The sequence below is a fragment of the Tachyglossus aculeatus genome, chromosome 1, assembly GCF_015852505.1.
Source record: "Tachyglossus aculeatus isolate mTacAcu1 chromosome 1, mTacAcu1.pri, whole genome shotgun sequence".
Taxonomy (NCBI): domain Eukaryota; kingdom Metazoa; phylum Chordata; class Mammalia; order Monotremata; family Tachyglossidae; genus Tachyglossus; species Tachyglossus aculeatus.
In genome coordinates, this window is record NC_052066.1 from 26,137,740 (window position 1) to 26,154,382 (window position 16,643).

A 16,643-nucleotide genomic window follows, 5' to 3' on the forward strand; every position below is an offset into this window, starting at 1 on the left:
GAAATATTTCCTGGCCTGGGGCATGTTGGCAGATTAATGGAACAGAACTCTTGTATTTCTCAAGTTTCCCTACACTTTTGTGTACGAGCCCGGTGTTTCCTCATACTGTTTTCCTGGTTTTAGGTCTTGTTTGCCTACATCAATCAATAAATAGTATTTATTGAGTGCTTGCTCTTTGCAGAGTAGAATACTAAGCACTTGGGAGAGCACAAAAAAATAAGTAGGTATGATCCCTGCCCTTAGAAACTTTATTTTAGTTAGGGAGACAAATACTCGAATGTTACATATAGGGGTGGCACCAAAAGTAAAGAGATTGTAAATAAATAAGACCAGGGTGGAAGGACAAGAGAGCACAAGTGAGGACCCAAGTGTTGATGCAGAAGTGGTAGTTGGGGTGGGAAGAGATAAAGAAGCAGCATGGCTTAGTAGAAAGAGCCCGGACTGGGGAGCCAAAGGTCATGGGTTCTAATCCTGGCTCTTCCACTTAGCTGTGTGACTTTGGGTAAGTCACTTCACTTCTCTGTGTCTCAGTGACCTCATCTGTAAAATGGAGATTGAGACTGTGAGCCCCACGTGGGACAACCTAATTACCTTGTATCTAGCCCAGCTGTTACAACAGTGCTTGGCACAGCATAAGTGCTTAAGAAATGCCATTATTATTATTATTATTATTATTATTCTTATTGTTAAGGAAGGGTGTTGATAAATTAATCAGGGACAGCCTCCTGGAGGAGGTAAGATTTCATAGGGGATGCAGCATGATGTAGTGGATAGAGCAGGGCCCCCGGCCCTCATCCTCCCCCTGGCCTGGAATGCTCTCCCCCCACACATCCTCCAACCTAGCTCTCTTCCTCCCTTCAAAGTCCTACTGAGAGCTCACCTCCTCCAGGAGGCCTTCCCACACTGAGCCTCCTCCTTCCTCTCCCCCTACTCCCCCTCTCTATCCCCCCCGCCTTACCTCCTTCCTCTCCCCACAGCACCTGTATATATGTATATATGTTTGTACATATTTATTACTCTATTTTTTATTTATTTTACTTGTACATATTTATGCTATTTATTTTATTTTGTTAATATGTTTTGTTTTGCTGTCTGTCTCCCCCTTCTAGACTGTGAGCCCACTGTTGGGTAGGGACTGTCTCTAGATGTTGCCAACTTGTACTTCCCAAGCGCTTAATACAGTGCTCTGCACACAGTAAGCGCTCAGTAAATACGATGGAATGAATGAATGAAAAGCAGGGGCCTGAGAGTCAGAAGGTCATAGGTTCTAATTCTGACTCTGCTGGGTGACCTGGGCAAATCACTTCACTTCTCACTGCCTCAGTTTCCCCATCTGTAAAATGGGGATTAAGACTGTGAGCACCGCACGAGACAGGGACTGTGTCCAACCTGATTTGCTTGTGTCTACTCCAGTGCTTAGTACAATGCCTGGCACATTGTAAACACTTAACAAATGTCATAATTATTTATTATTACTATTATTATTATTATTATTATTATTTTAAGGGTTTTGAAGATGGGAGCTGCCTTAAAGCCAATGGTCAGGTGTTTGTGTTTGATGTAGATAGGATTGGTCAACCATGGGAGGATTTTGAGGAGTGGGAAGACTTGTGCAGAAAGATGTTTTAGAAAAATGATAGAGGCAGCTGAGTGAAGAATGGATGGGCAGAGACTGCTGGAGGCTGGGACGTCTGCGAGGAGCCTGATGTAGTGCTCAAGTTGGGTTATGACAAGCACTTGGACCAGGGTGGTAGACTGGAAGGAGATGAAGGGGCAGAATCTAGAGATTTTTATAGAGGAAGAATTGAATAAATATGGGGGCTGAAAGAGAGGAGTCAAGATTAATGACTCCTCCCTTAAGATTAAGAGAAACAGCATGGCCTTGTGGATAATAATAATAATAATGATGATGATGGCATTTATTAAGCGCTTACTATGTGCAAAGCACTGTTCTAAGTGCCGGGGAGGTTACAAGATGATCAGGTTGTCCTACAGGGGGCTCACAGTCTTCATCCCCATTTTACAGATGAGGGAACTGAGGCACAGAAAAGTGAAGTGACTTGTCCAAAGTCACACAGCTGACAAGTGGTGGAGCCGGGATAGAGCACGGGCCTGGGTGTCAGAAGGGCCTGGGTTCTAATCATTATTGTTATTATTATTATTATTATTATTGTTAAGGAAGGGTGATGACATTAATCAGGGACAGCCTTCTGGAGGAGGTGAGATTTCATAGGGGATGCAGCATGATATAGTGGATAGAACAGGGGCCTTGGAGTCGAAGATCATAGGTTCTAATCCTGACTCTGCCACCTGTTTGCTGGGTGACTTTGGGCAAGTCACTTAACTTCTCTATTCCTCAGTTACCTCATCTGTAAAATGGGGATTGACTGTGAGCCCCAAGTGGGGCAGGGACTGTGTCCAACCTGATTAGCTTGTATTTACCCCAGTGATTAGACCAGTGCTTGACATATAATGCTTAACAAAAACCATCATTAGTATTATTATTAATGTCAAGGTGATGGGCTTCAGAGATGGGGAGGATGGTAGTGTTGTTATCTAATGGGATCAATTGAGTGTAGGAGAAGATTTGGGAGGAAAGACGAGGAGTTCTGTTTTGGATGTGTTGAGCTTGAGGGCTGGTAGACATACTTAAAAAGGTGAACGGGAGACAGGAAGAGATGTGAGATCATAGAAAAGGAGAGGTTAGAGCTAGTGAGGTAGATCTGGGAGTCGTTTGTGGAGAAATGATAGTTGAAGCTGTGTAGCAGATGAGCTCCACAAGCAAGTCAGTGTAGATTAAGGGGACAAGGGGATTTGAACCTAGGTTACCCTTTCTTTTCGTATTTGAAATTATCCAATCAACCAGTGGTATCTGAGGGCCTATTGTCTGTAGAAAAGTGCAATACTAAGAATCTGGGAGACATGGCCCCTTGCCTTCAAGGAGCTTACAATCAAAGAATTTCAGGACTTCTGCAACTCTAAGCATTCATGATTTGATAGAATTACCCTAAGGGTAACTTGCCCTTCGTCCCTATTTCAGCAGGGTGAAGGTGAGTTTGGAGAACGCTATTTTTCCCTGTCCTAGGCTGCCATGCAGGATATCACCAATCCTCATAGCCTCCTCCCTGGAAGCTCTGCCTGAAATCTGTGAAGTGGGAAGGGGATTAATTTTACAGTGTGGTCACTGGAAAGAACCCCTCCCCCCCATCCAGCCCCAGTTCTCAGAATCTATAATCCTATTTATTCATATTGATGCCTGTTTACCTACTCACCTTGTAACCTCCCCAGCGCTTAGAACAGTGCTTTGCACATAGTGAGCGCTTAATAAATGCCATTATTATTATTATCATTATTATTATCATTATTATTATATTGGTGGTTGTTTCCCCCCTGCCCGGCCCCAGACTGTGAGCCCATTGTGGGCAGGGACTATTTCTCTCTGTTGCTGTATTGTAGTTTCCAAGTGCCTAGTACAGTGCTCTACACACTGTAAGAGCTCCATAAATATGACTGACTGACTGACTGAATGAGTAAAATAGACCTCCCCTCCACTCATTCATTCTTTCAGTTGTATTTATTGAGCACTTACTATGTGCAGAGCACTATACTAAGCACTTGGGATGTACAAGTTGGCAACAACGGGCTCACAGCCTGGAAGGGGGAGACAGACAACAAAACAAAACATGTAGACAGGTGTCAAAGTTGTCAGAACAAAGAGAATTAAAGCTAGATGCACAAGCTCTCAGACTTAGACCCCCCCCTCCCACAACCCAGCTCTCAAAATTATGCCCTGCCCTGAAGGATGCCCAGTATTTGCCAGAGAAGCAGCATGGCTAGAGAAGCAGCATGGCTCAGTGGAAAGAGCACAGGCTTTGGAGTCAGAGGTCATGGGTTCAAATCCTGGCTCCGCCAGCTGTCAGCTGTGTGACTTTGGGCGAGTCATTTAACTTCTCTGTGCCTCAGTTACCTCATCTGTAAAATGGGATTAAAACTGTGAGGCTCCCCCTGGGACAACCTGAGCACCTTGTAACCTCCCCCGCGTTTAGAACAGTGCTTTGCACATAGCGCTTAACAAATACCATCATTATTATTATTGCCTGGCTAGGACTTATACCTGCATATCAGACTATCTCAGACTGATAAATCATATTTAAAGTGTGATCCCCATGTGGGACAGGGACTGTGTCTGACCTAATTAACTTCTATCTACCCAAGCTCTTAGAACAGTGCTTGACACATAGTAAGTGCTAACAAATACCATAAAAAAATTGAGCAATTAATATGTGCAGAGCACTGTACTAAGCATTTGGGAGAGTACAATAAAATAAGAGTTGATAGACACCTTCACTGCCCACAGTGAGTTTACAATCCAGAGGGGGAGACAGTCATTGATATAAATACTTTATGGATAAGAATATAAGTTCTGTAAGGTCAAGGGAGGTGTGAATAAGGTGGAAATTAAAGTGCAAGGGTGACATAGAAGGGAGTAGGAGAAGAGGAAATGAGGGCTTAGTCAGGTAAGACCTCTTGGAAGAGAAATGGTTTTAATAAGGTTTTGAAGGTGGGCAGGGTGATTGTTTGTTATGATGAGGGAGGGCTTTTCAGGAGAGAGGCAGGATGGGGGCTAGAGGTCAGTGGCAGGATAGATGAGATTGAGGTACAGTGAGTAGGTTGGTACTAGAGAAGCAGCGTGGCTCAGTGGAAAGAGCATGGGCTTTGGAGTCAGAGGTCATGGGTTCAAATCCTGCCTCTGCCAATTGTCAGCTGTGTGACTGTGGGCAAGTCACTTAACTTCTCTGGGCCTCAGTTCCCTCATCTGTAAAATGGGGATTAAGACTGTGAACTCCCCGTGGGACAACCTGATCACTTTGTAACCTCCCCAGAGCTTAGAACGGTGCTTTGCACATAGTAAGTGCCTAATAAATGCTATTATTATTATTATTATTATTACTATTATTATTATTACTGTTATTATTATGGGAATGAAGGGTATGGACTGGCTTGTGATAGGAAAGCACTGAGGTGGGGGCAAGCTGATTAAGGATTGACTTGGGTAGGGATTGTCTCTTTGTGTAGGGATTTGTTGCCAAATTGTACTTTCCAAGCGATTAGTACAGTGCTCTATACACAGTAAGTGCTCAATAAATGTGATTGAATGAATGAAGTGCTGTAAAGCTGATGGTAAGGAGTTTCTGTTTAATGTGGAGGTAAGGACTGCTCAGTTTCTGCATTTTTGCAGCTGTGCAAATATAACTTCTCCCCGGCCCCAGCCCATCCAACTTGTAAGTGCTTGTGGGAACTGAAGTCTACATGTCAGACAAACCACCGGGGAAACTCCAAGTGGCTTCCCTGCATTCCTGAAATCAGCACCCTGGTGGAAGATGCCTGGAGATCCCACTTTAGGCAGGATCCTCATCCCTATATGTGTGTATTTCACTGGTGTTTGAGAGCTTACTATGTCATCGGCACTGCATTAAGCGCTGATGTAAATACAAGATAATGAGCTTGGACATAGCCCACATCCCATGTGGGGCTCACAGTCTTAAATCCCCATTTTACAGATGAGGTAACTGAGACACAGAGAAGGTAAATGACTTGTCCAAGGTCCCACATCAGACAGGTGGTAGAGCTGGAATTAGAACCCAGATCCTCTGACTTCCAAGCCCATGCTCTTTCCACTAGGCCAAACTGCTTTTTTTTTAAATGGTATTTGTTAAGCATTTACTATGTGCCAGCACTGTACTAAGGGTTGGGGTAGGTATAAAATTGGCAGGCTGGGCCCAGTCCCTGTCTTGCATGAGGCTCACAATCTTAATCCCATTTTTGCAGATGAGGTAATTTAGGCACAGAGAAGTTAAGTGACTTGCCTAAAGTCACACAGCAGACAAATTGCAGAGCCAAGATTAGAACCTGGGTTCTTCTGACTTCTAAGCCTGTCTTCTATTCACTAGGCTCCGCTGCTTCTGCACCACCACCTAAAAAGCCTACGGCTTCTTTCATTCAACCAAAATTTTCAATTCATCACCAAATCCTGTTGGTCCCTTCTTCACAACATTGCTAAAATACACTCTTTCCTCCCCATCCAAACTGCTATCACGTTAATACAATTCTTCGTCCTATCCCGCCTGGATTACTGCATCAGACTCCTTGCTGACCTCCCAGCTTCCTGCCTTTCACCACTCCAGTTCATACTTCACTCCTCTGCCCAGATCATCTTTCTACAGAAACATTCAGGATATGTCACCCCCTCCTCAAAAACCTCCTGCAGTTGCCTATCCACCTCCCTATCAAAAAAACTCCTCCTCATCAGTGGCTTTAAAGCAGCCCATCACCTTGCCCCCTCCTACCTCATCTTGCTTCTCCCCTTCTATAACCCAACCTGCGTACTTCATTCCTTTGGTGCTAACCTTTTCTCTGTGCCTTAATCTCGCCTGTTTCGCCATCCACCCCTGGCTCACGTCCTGCCTCTGGCCTGGAGTTCCCTCCCTCCTCAAATTCACCAATTACTCTTCCCTCCTTCAAAGCCTTACTGAAGGTCCATCTCCTCCAAGAGGCCTTCCCAGACTAAGCCCCACTTTTCCTCATCTCCCACTCCCTTCAGCGTCGCCCTGACTTGCTCTCTTTGCTCTTCCCCTGCCTCCCAGCCCCACAGCACGTATATATATATCGTTAATTTTATTTATTTGTATTGATATCTGTTTATTTGCATTGATGTCTGTCTCCTCCCCTCTAGACTGTAAGCTTGTTTTGGGCAGGGAATGTCAGTCTTTATTGTTGTATTGTACTTTCCCAAGTGCTTAGTACAGTGCTCTGCACATAGTAAGCACATAATAAATATGACTGAGTGAATGAATGATGGGACAGAATCCCTCATTTTTAGTGGTGGTGGCAGACTGTGAGCCCCTTGTGGGGCAGGGACTGTGTTTAACCTGATCTTGTATCTATCCCATTGCTTACCACAGTGGGATAGATTTTTTTTGCTGTAGTCTTTAGGCTCATAGTCAGTGCTCAGTAAATTCCAGCATCAGCATCATCAGGAGCAGTGGTAGTTTTATGGGGCTTGTTTTGGCATGATGGAATTGAAGCTAATGCTTCCGGCTCCCAGTTGCCCATTCTTTTGCTACTTGTCACAGGCAGGTGTGCAGCCTCTCAGACTGAACAGAACAACTCATAATAATAATAATAATAATAATAATAATAATAATAATAATAATAATAATAATAATAATAATAATAATAATAATCATGGCATTTGTTAAGCGCTTACTACATGCAAAGCACTGTTCTAAGCGCTGGGGGGGATACAATGTGATCAAGTTGTCCCACGTAGGGCTAATAGTCTTAATCCCCATTTTTACAGATGAGGTAACTGAGGCTCAGAGAAGTTAGGTGACTTGTCCAAGGTCACACAGCAGACTTGTGGTGGAGCCGGGATTCGAACCCACGACCTCTGACTCCAAAGCCCGGGCTTTTTCCACTGAGCCACACTGTGCTGTGGCAGTGCCTCAGTGTTAGGACCAAGGGTACGCCATGGGAGATAGTGGTAGAGATAAGCCCTTTTCTTCCCCTCTACCATGCTTTTCTGTGTCCCCATCTTCCTCCTCCTTCTCTATTTTTCTTCTCCTCTCCCCTCTCTCTTCCCTCTGGCCCCACCCTGCCAGGAGTTACTCAGAAGTCGCCCTGCCTCCCACCAACCTTTGAAGTCAGCTCATGTCTGGCAGGGCCCACCCCATGGCCTAAGCCTTTAGATAAGGTCAGGATCCCACAGTCTCTTGTCTAAGTCCAGAGAAGCCAATTTAAGGCTAAACACCAGAATTCTGGGCTTTGCAAAGGATATAGGCAGAGGTCTCCTTGGGGGCTGCTGGGACTGGGATTGTCCTATGACCCTTCTCTTTCCTTCTATCCTGCCCCACTTCTGCTCTGACAGTCTCTGAGCTGCTTTTCCTCCCTCTGCATTCTACCTGCAGCCTACAGTTCTCCTTGAGGCTTTTCAAATTTCACCCCTCCCCCACATTTTATTGGCCCTTATTAGACTCTATTAGCATTCTGATTAAAAATTGATCGAATCATGTGCCAGTTCACACCTCCTGTGGCTCCCACAGGGTGAGGATAGGAGAAGGGCAATTTTCCAGCCGAGTTCTGGCGGGGTTTCAAGCTCCCTCTCCTTTGGAGATCCAGGTATTACTTAATGGGCGCTCGCCAATCATCTGTGGCATGGACCCACGTTATTTTCAGCTGTTCATGGACAACGGGGTGTTGATGGGTTCATTGTGGAAGGCTGTGATGAATGCCTCATTACGAGGAGGCAGGGAGCCCCCCGCATTCAAGTGCACCAAAGTGTGAATGCTGCCTGGGAAATCTTCCTTTAATGTGCATCTATTGACAAAATACGGTCAAGCCTCTCACTTGCTCTGTTCGGGAAAGGTTATTCAGAAAGGGACAGTGGGGGAGCCCAGTCATCCAACCAGAGTGGACACCACTTAATCTACCTCTCAGTCTCGCTTCAGGAAACCTCATGGAATGGGGAAGTCTCAGGTCAGAATTGACGATGACCTTCTAGAAGTTATGGATGGCAGGCATCTTTTCCTGAGAGGGAGGAGGGATGAAATTCAGCTCCTTCCAGCTTGGCTTGTTCCTTCTAGAATTTGAATTATTTGGGGTCCTTTTCCTCCACTTCACTCTTGTTTCTTCTTCTCCTCTTTATCCACTCTTGTTTCCCATTTTCCTTCTCACTTTTCCCTTGTCCCACCCCACTTTTGGCCCTGTCTTCCCTGCCCCTCTGTAGGTTTTCCAGGTGTTTTCACCCTCTTTCACTGCCTGGTGGTTATCCATTTTAGTGAGAAGCATTTTTGCAAGACTGGAAGATTCTGAGTACCCACTTTCATCCTCTTGCTTCCTCTGTTTCCCAGAACAGGCATCAGTCTGGCTGAAAGTACCCTTATTCCCGTTTGAGTATGGGTAAGAAGTCAGTGGTAGTATCTGATGGTTTATTCAAGTTCTGTTTTTTGATCTTCCCTCTGCTTTTCATTTTTTTTTTCAGTGAGTTATGCTCAGCTGCTACTTGAACCCCAAAGGTCCCTCCATGAGAGGGAGAACAGTTGGTTGGTCTAGAAGGAAGAACTAAAATAATTCTAATAGGAACAGAACAACTGCTAGAAGTTAACCATCCCTTTGCATTGGAGACCCAATTATTACCTGCAAAAACCAAATAAGCCAGCAGCTCACCCTCAGTTCGTTGGAAAAACATGCCCAATAAGATTTTGCAGGGTGGGTGGGTAGCTTTTGTTTGAAAGCATCACATGAAAGTTTTCTGTGGTGGTACAAGCTGACAGGTTGACTTAAATGATTGTATTTTCATGCCCTTAAAAATCTAGCTGCCGTGATGCCTGAAGAACAACTGTCTCCAAACATGGTTCCTTCTTGAAGATGCATTAAATCTGTCATTAAGTCTTTAAATTCTGTCCATAGCCTGGCTTCAGGGGACTGTTTTAGGGACCATGTCTACAGCAACGGAGACACATTCCGAAAACTGTATCGTGGCTCAGTGGCCAGATTGGCTTTCTTCTTTCATTTGACAGGTCTCCCCTGATTGTGAGAAGATGAGTACACTAAGCAGTTTTACCATATAACCTTTCATGGCTTTGGGGGCTCAACTGTATGAATTTTTTTTTTTTTTTGCTGTAGTTTCTGGGCCCAGGTGACTTGCCCAAGGTCACACAGCAGACATGTGGTAGGGCCGGGATTAGAACCCAGGTCCTCTGACTGTCAGGTCCGTACTCTATCCAGTTAGATTCCTCTCCGGCCTCTGCCCAACACCACCCCCAACTCAAATCCTATCTCCATCTCCCTTAACTTTTCACTGTCCATTTGCACTAATAATAATAATCATGGTATTTGTTGAGTGCTTACTATGGGCCAAACACTGTTCCAAGTGCTGGGGTAGATACAAGGCAATCAGGTTGTCTCACGTGGGGCTCACGGTCTTAATCCCCATTTTACAGATGAGGTAACTGAGGCACAGAGAAGTTAAGTGGCTTTCCCAAAGTCACACAGCAGACAAGTGGCGGAGCTTGGATTAGAACCCACATCTTTTGACTCCCAAGCCCGGGCTCTTTCCACTTAACCACACTGCTTCTCAACCACTGTCTAATGTTGGAATAATAGCTTTCATGCATTCATTCATTCATTCAATCGTATTTATTGAGCGCTTACTCTGTGCAGAGCACTGGACTAAGCGCTTGGGAAGAACAAGTTGGGAACATATAGAGACGGTTCCTACCCAACAGCAGTTTCACAGTCTAGAAGGGGGAGACAGAGAACAAAACAAAACATATTAACAAAATAAAATAAATTGAATAAATATGTACAAATAAAATAAATAAATAGAGTAATAAATACGTACAAACATATATACATATGTACAGGTGCTGTGGGGAGGGGAAGGAGGTAAGGTGGGGGGATGGGGAGGGGAAGAAGGGGGAAAGGAAGGAGGGGGCTCAGTCTGGGAAGGCCTCCACTCAAGCTTCACACTCCACACTCCACACTCAAGCTATCCAGATGGGATGGTCAAAGGGTTGCCAAGCAACGGTGGTTTGTTTTCCAAACAAGAAAATGGGGGCTATGAGATGTGATTTGCAATATTCACACATCATTCATTCAATCGTATTTATTGAGCACTTACTCTGTGCAGAGCACTGTACTAAGCGCTTGGGAGGTAGAAGTTGGCAACATATAGAGACGGTCCCTACCCAACAACAGGCTCACTTTCGCACCTAATGAAATGAACCAGAAAAAGAGTTATTGGAAAGCCCTGCTGCTGCCACATTTTGCGATGTGAAAAGTTGTGTTTTGCAGTCCTGGGGCTTTGTCTGACCTGGCAACATCTGCAGCACCCAGTTCATTAGGGGTTCCCTCAGCAACCTGCAGAAAACAATGGCTGGAAGTGCATTTTTATGAGAGACCAGGAGTGAGGGGCCCGAAGGGCAGTGGAGGCGGGACAATCTCCACCTTAATGAGAGGGGCCTGCAAAATGTGTGCTGAGCCTCAGAGCTGGCTTCCCAGATGATTTTGCTGAGGATTCCAAAACACCCACTTAATTCCAGCAGCTCAGCAGGCAGAGTCAGACTGGAGCAATTATGAACCAGGGATTTCCCCGAGGATGGTTTTAACAATGCAACTCTTAGCAGCGATTACTGCAGGAGCTCTTTATTATGCCACCTCGAACCCAAGGAAGTGCGCGGTCTTTGTGCTCTGGGCTCCAGAAATGGTTCGTTCGCTCTACTGCCGAGCCCCGAGTCATTCTAGGGGTCTTCTAAATAATTGATGAATTAAAACGATTTTAAAATCTAAAAAGTTCTGAATACATTTTCTCTGTGTACCCTCAAATCTCTTCACTACCCCTTTTCTCTTCTCCACTTTTCCCCAGGGTTTTGTAAGTGGAATGTCATTATACTGAATCCAGATGCCACCCAGCCCTAATTCTAAGCCACTGAAGGAGAACCAGATTTTTCTCAGTTCCTAGTGCACAATCGGCCTTCAGTAAATATGAAATATTACTATCTCGTAGTTTTATTCTGTGGTGAATGTTTAAATCAACAGAGCTCAAGCTAGTCTTGCAGAAAGGTTTGGAAAGTCAATTGAAATTGGAAAATTTTTTTATGAGCCCCTTTCCCTTCCACCCCCCCTCCTCCTACCCATTTTCTCCAGCCTATCCCTTACCTCCAGATGTTACAGATACAAGAAGCCTTGGTCGGAAGAAGATTTTCTCAACCTCAAAGTGATGAAGAGGTTGTCATTGTCAAGGGGTGGGGCCCCTAGGATCTGGCTAGAGTTCAAATGACAGGGAGAGGGTTACATGATAGGTATGTGGCTTGCTTTTCTAGGACTCCCATGACAAAAGAAAATCTGTGGGAAACTTTTATTGCTCAAGTTTTTCCATTTAAAATATTGGTTTATGAATTGTGCCTCCTGACCCCTCCTCTGATTGGTTGCCCAAAGCAGGATCTGATTGGTGGGCAAATCTGCCCATTGAGTTTTGTCACAGTCTGATTAGTGGGCAAATCTGCTTGTTGATATTCTCATGCCAAGGGTGCAATACCCTCTTGATTTGATGATGATGATAATAATAATAATAATAATAATAGTATTTGTTAAGTGCTTACTATGTGCCAAGCACTGTTCTAAGGGCTGGGGTAGATTCAAGGTCATCAGGTTGTCCCACGTGGGTCTCACGGACTTCATCCCCATTTTACAGATGAGGTAACTGAGGCCAAGAAGTTGTGACTTGCCCAGAGTCACATAGCTGATAAGTGGCGGAGCCGGGATTAGAACCCATGACTTCTGACTCCCAAGCCCGTGCTCTTTCCACTAAGCCATGCTGCTTCTCTATAGCCTTACTCTCCTCACTCTCAGCTTCAAGGCTGTCCATCACCTCACCCCCTCCTACCTCATCTCCCTTCGGTCCTTCTCCAGCCCAGCCTGCATCCTCCGCTCCTCGGCCCCCACTAACCTCCTCACTGGGCCTCGTTCTCGCCTGTCCCGCCATTGACCCTTGGCCCATGTCCTTCCCCTGGCCTGGAATGTCCTCCCTCCCCACATCCACCAAGCTAGCTCTCTTTCTCCCTTCAAAGCCCTACTATGAGCTCACCTCCTCCAGGAGGTCTTCCCAGACTGTCCCATTTTTTCCTCTCCTCCTCTCCATCCCTCCCGCCCTACCTCCTTCCCCTCTCCACAACACTTGTATATATATTTGTACAGATTTATTACTCTATTTATATTACTTGTACATATTTACTATTCTATTTATTTTGTTAATGATGTGCATATAGCTATAATTCTATTCTGACAATTTTGACACCTGTCTACATGTTTTGTTTTGTTGTCTGTCTCCCCCTTCTAGACTGTGACCCCATTGTTGGGTAGGGACCATCTCTATATGTTGCCAACTTGTACTACCCAAGCGCTTAGTACAGTGCTCTGCACACAGTAAGTGCTCAATAAATACGATTGAATGAATGAATGAACAGCCACGCTGATTCTCTGCAGGGGGGTGGGTATAAGGAGGCACAGAGCACCCACTGTATCTTGCTTCTCATGGTGGTCTACCTGTTCTGTGTCCTTTCAGTAGCAAAAGCAGAAATGGGGTTGGGGGTGGAGGGGAGAGCAGATAGAGAAGGGGGGAGCAGTTTGGATGTGATTAGAAGGGTGTCTGAGTGGTATTGTTCCCTCCTCAGTCTGAATTGGAGCCTAGATTCTATTCCCAGCCTCCTCCACTGTTAGATCCCTGGAATTTCTGTGGAAGGAGTCTGCTCATGGCACATTGGAGGCCATAAGCATCAGTGAGAAATCTGGAGAAGTGGTGGCTGCAGCCCCCTCCTCACCTGCTCCTCATGCTGCCATGTAATAATAATAATAATGATGGCATTTATTAAGCACTTACTATCATCATCATCATCAATCGTATTGAGCTCTTACTATGTGGAGAGCACTGTACTAAGCGCTTGGGAAGTACAAATTGGCAACATATAGAGACAGTCCCTACCCAACAGTGGGCTCACAGTCTAAAAGGGGGAGACAGAGAACAAAACCAAACATACTAACAAAATAAAATAAATAGAATAGATATGTACAAGTAAAATAACTAAATAAATAGAGTAATAAATATGTACAAACATATATACATATATACAGTCCAATCTAACCCGAGCCCCCTCCCTTCCCCGGGCAGCTCCTCAGACGACCTAGGTTGACAGCTACCTAACCTGGCTCCGGGTGTGCGAACAGTGCTTCGCACACTTACTATGTGTGAAGCACTGTTCTAAGCACTGGGGAGGTTACAAGGTGATCAGCTTGTCCCACTGGGGGCTCACAGTCTTCATCCCCATTTTACAGATGAGGGAACTGAGGCACAGAGAAGTTAAGTGACTTGCCCAAAGTCACACAGCTGACAACTGGCGAAGCCAGGGTTTGAACACATGACCTCTGACTCTACAGCCGTGCTCTTTCCACGAGCCACACTACTTCTCAATTCCACGCCGTATCTCAATTTCATGCTGCTGTTGGTTCCAAAGAATCTCTGGTCCTAATGGGCCCCTTGGCCCCAAACTCCTGCTAATCTTGTGGACTTTCTGGTGGGTGGCAGAACTGAGCGCACACAGTTCCCTGCACACAGCAAGCACTCAATAAATATGATTAAATAAATAACAGGAGAATCCGCATAGGCCTGGATGGGCCTGGTCTTTTCCCACTGGCTTCCAGAAGCTTTTTGACTTCCACATTGCCAGTGGCCCTTAATGCTGGGTCTGAGCAAGTAAGATGCCACTTGGAACCATGCGGAAGAGTAGTGCAGAGAGTGAAAATAACGGTATTTCTATATCTCCTGAGCCCTCACTGTTTGTGAAATACTATTCTATAAGCTTGGGAGAGTTCAGGTGAAGCAAGAGACATTCATTCATTCGATCGTATTTATTGATCGCTTACTGAGTACAGAGCACTGTACTAAGTGCTTGTAAAGTACAGCAACAAATGTACAATTCGGCAACAAATTGACATATAGTCTACCTGCTATCAAACCAGGGAGGGAAAAAGGATTTCCAACAACTGGAGCAAAAGGGAGGTAAGTAGCTTGCACACAACAATCAGTTGAGTGATTACCATGTGTAGAGCATTGTTGTTGTTGTCTTATGCTGTCGAGTCGTGTCTGACTCATAGACGCACCATAGACGCAGCTCTCCCAGAACAGTCCAATTCCATCTGCAGTTGATCTGGTAGCGTATCCATAGAGCTTTCTTGGTAAAAATATGGAAGTGGTTTACCATTTTTGAGCCCAGTGAATGAGTCTCTGCCCTCGCCTCTCTCCCATGCTACTGCTGCCCAGCACAGGAGATGTTTGACTTGTAGCAGATGGCCTTCCACTTACTAGCCACTGCCCAAGCTAGGAATGGAATGAGTATGACTCTGCTTAGCTCTTCCTCCTGTAGTCATGACTGGTAGAGTACTGAAAACTCTCCAGGTGCAACCCTGAGAGGGGAGTAGAGCACTATAGTAAGCACTTAAAGGGAAGTTTTCAGTTTGAATTGTAGAAAATCTTTATAATGGATATAATATATTGCTTATTAATGTCTGTCTCCCCCTGTGGACTATAAGATCATTATGGGCAATGAATTTATCTGCTAAATCTGTTGCATTGGACTCTCCCAAGCTCTTAGTAGAGTAGTCTGCACATAGTGAGTGCTCAATAAATAACACTGATTGATTGAAAGCAATTGAGATGGAACAGCCAGAGAGACAGGAGAACCAGGGGAGGACAGTGTCAGGGAGACCAAAGTTAGATAATGTTTCCAGGAGAAGGAGGTGGTTCACAGTGTTGAAAGCACCTGAGGGGTGGAAGAGGATTAGGATGGAGTAGAGACCATTGAATTTGGCAAGAAGGGGGTCATTAGAGACCTTAGAGAGGACAATTTCCATGGAATGAAGTAGGCAGAAGTAAGATTGCAAGGGGTTGAAGAGAGAAGTGGTGGAGAGGAAGCAGAGGCAGAGGGGGTTGACAACGTACTCAAGGAACACAGTTGGCTCAGTTGGGGAAACTAGGGAGGGGAGATAATCTGGCAATTTGAGGAGAACATGATTTCGTTAAAAACAAATTCAGGATTTGGCAGCCGTCAGTCTGCAGGATCTCCAGATTGTGTTCCACGCCCAAGTGCCCTACAGACAAACCCAATCTCTGGAACCTAGAAATGGGGATATGGGGGCGTCTGGTGAGGGAAGAGGAGTTGGGGGTGTAGTGTGGCCTCTTAAAAGTAGTAGCGGTAATACCATTTATTGTGTGTCCACTGGGTGCTACAGACAAAGAGCTTTAGAGAAGTGACACTCCTGCGATCCCCAGAGGGACCACAATCCATGGATTACAGCCCTTTGTACTCAGAATATCAAATTAAGATGCCAAGGTGACGAAGCCACTCTACCTCATTCAAGCCAGATTCAGAAACCTGTCGACGGTGCCTTGGTGATAGATGCAGATGTTCTCAAACTGGCTCGTGTGTCACACTTTGTTATGTGGACGCAAACTGTCTCAGGATGACTCTGGAGTGCTTCAGATCTAATTACATTGCCTTTTAAACAGGCCCTGTGAGGCTGGCTGATGAGGAGGGGTGGGTTTTGTGGTTGGAAGATTGCTTTATCTGTTGTTCTCCCTTCCCTCTGGTAGCCAACTTCTTCCTCTATCACTCACAGTCATTAAATCTCGCACTGCATGAGTAATCACAGCAGACAGTAATAGACTAACCAGAGTCCTTTCCCTAAATACATGTCGTTAGAACATGAAGAGTGACTTTTCTCACCGGTCCTGCCTTTTCCCCGTGGCTCACAAGGTGCCGATCGCAGCTGTTGCACAGCGTTCTCTCCAGACAGTGGGGAAGGACGTGCGTGTGATCAGCCATCGCTCAGGAAGGAGTGGTGTTTGGGACTGAAATCTTTCCACTTGGGGGAGAACACTAGGGAGGATCTATCGATCTCTCTGCTCACCCACACATTCCTAGAGTTTCAGCCCTCTTGAAAAGATGCGAAGCATATGAGCCTCTTAACCACTCCTGCTGGGTGAGTCAGGGCCTGGGGAGCCAAACTGGGGCATCCTAGGGCTGGCTAGG

General features: G+C 45.4%; 1 non-coding gene across 1 annotated transcript; it reads right to left on the reverse strand.

The window, feature by feature from the left end:
• Window positions 1-14,890: 14,890 nt before the first annotated feature.
• On the reverse strand, window positions 14,891-15,028 carry LOC119938326. Its single transcript, XR_005454400.1, has one exon. It is a non-coding gene; the product is annotated as a small nucleolar RNA SNORA7 (small nucleolar RNA).
• Between the last annotated feature and the right edge of the window lie 1,615 nt (window positions 15,029-16,643).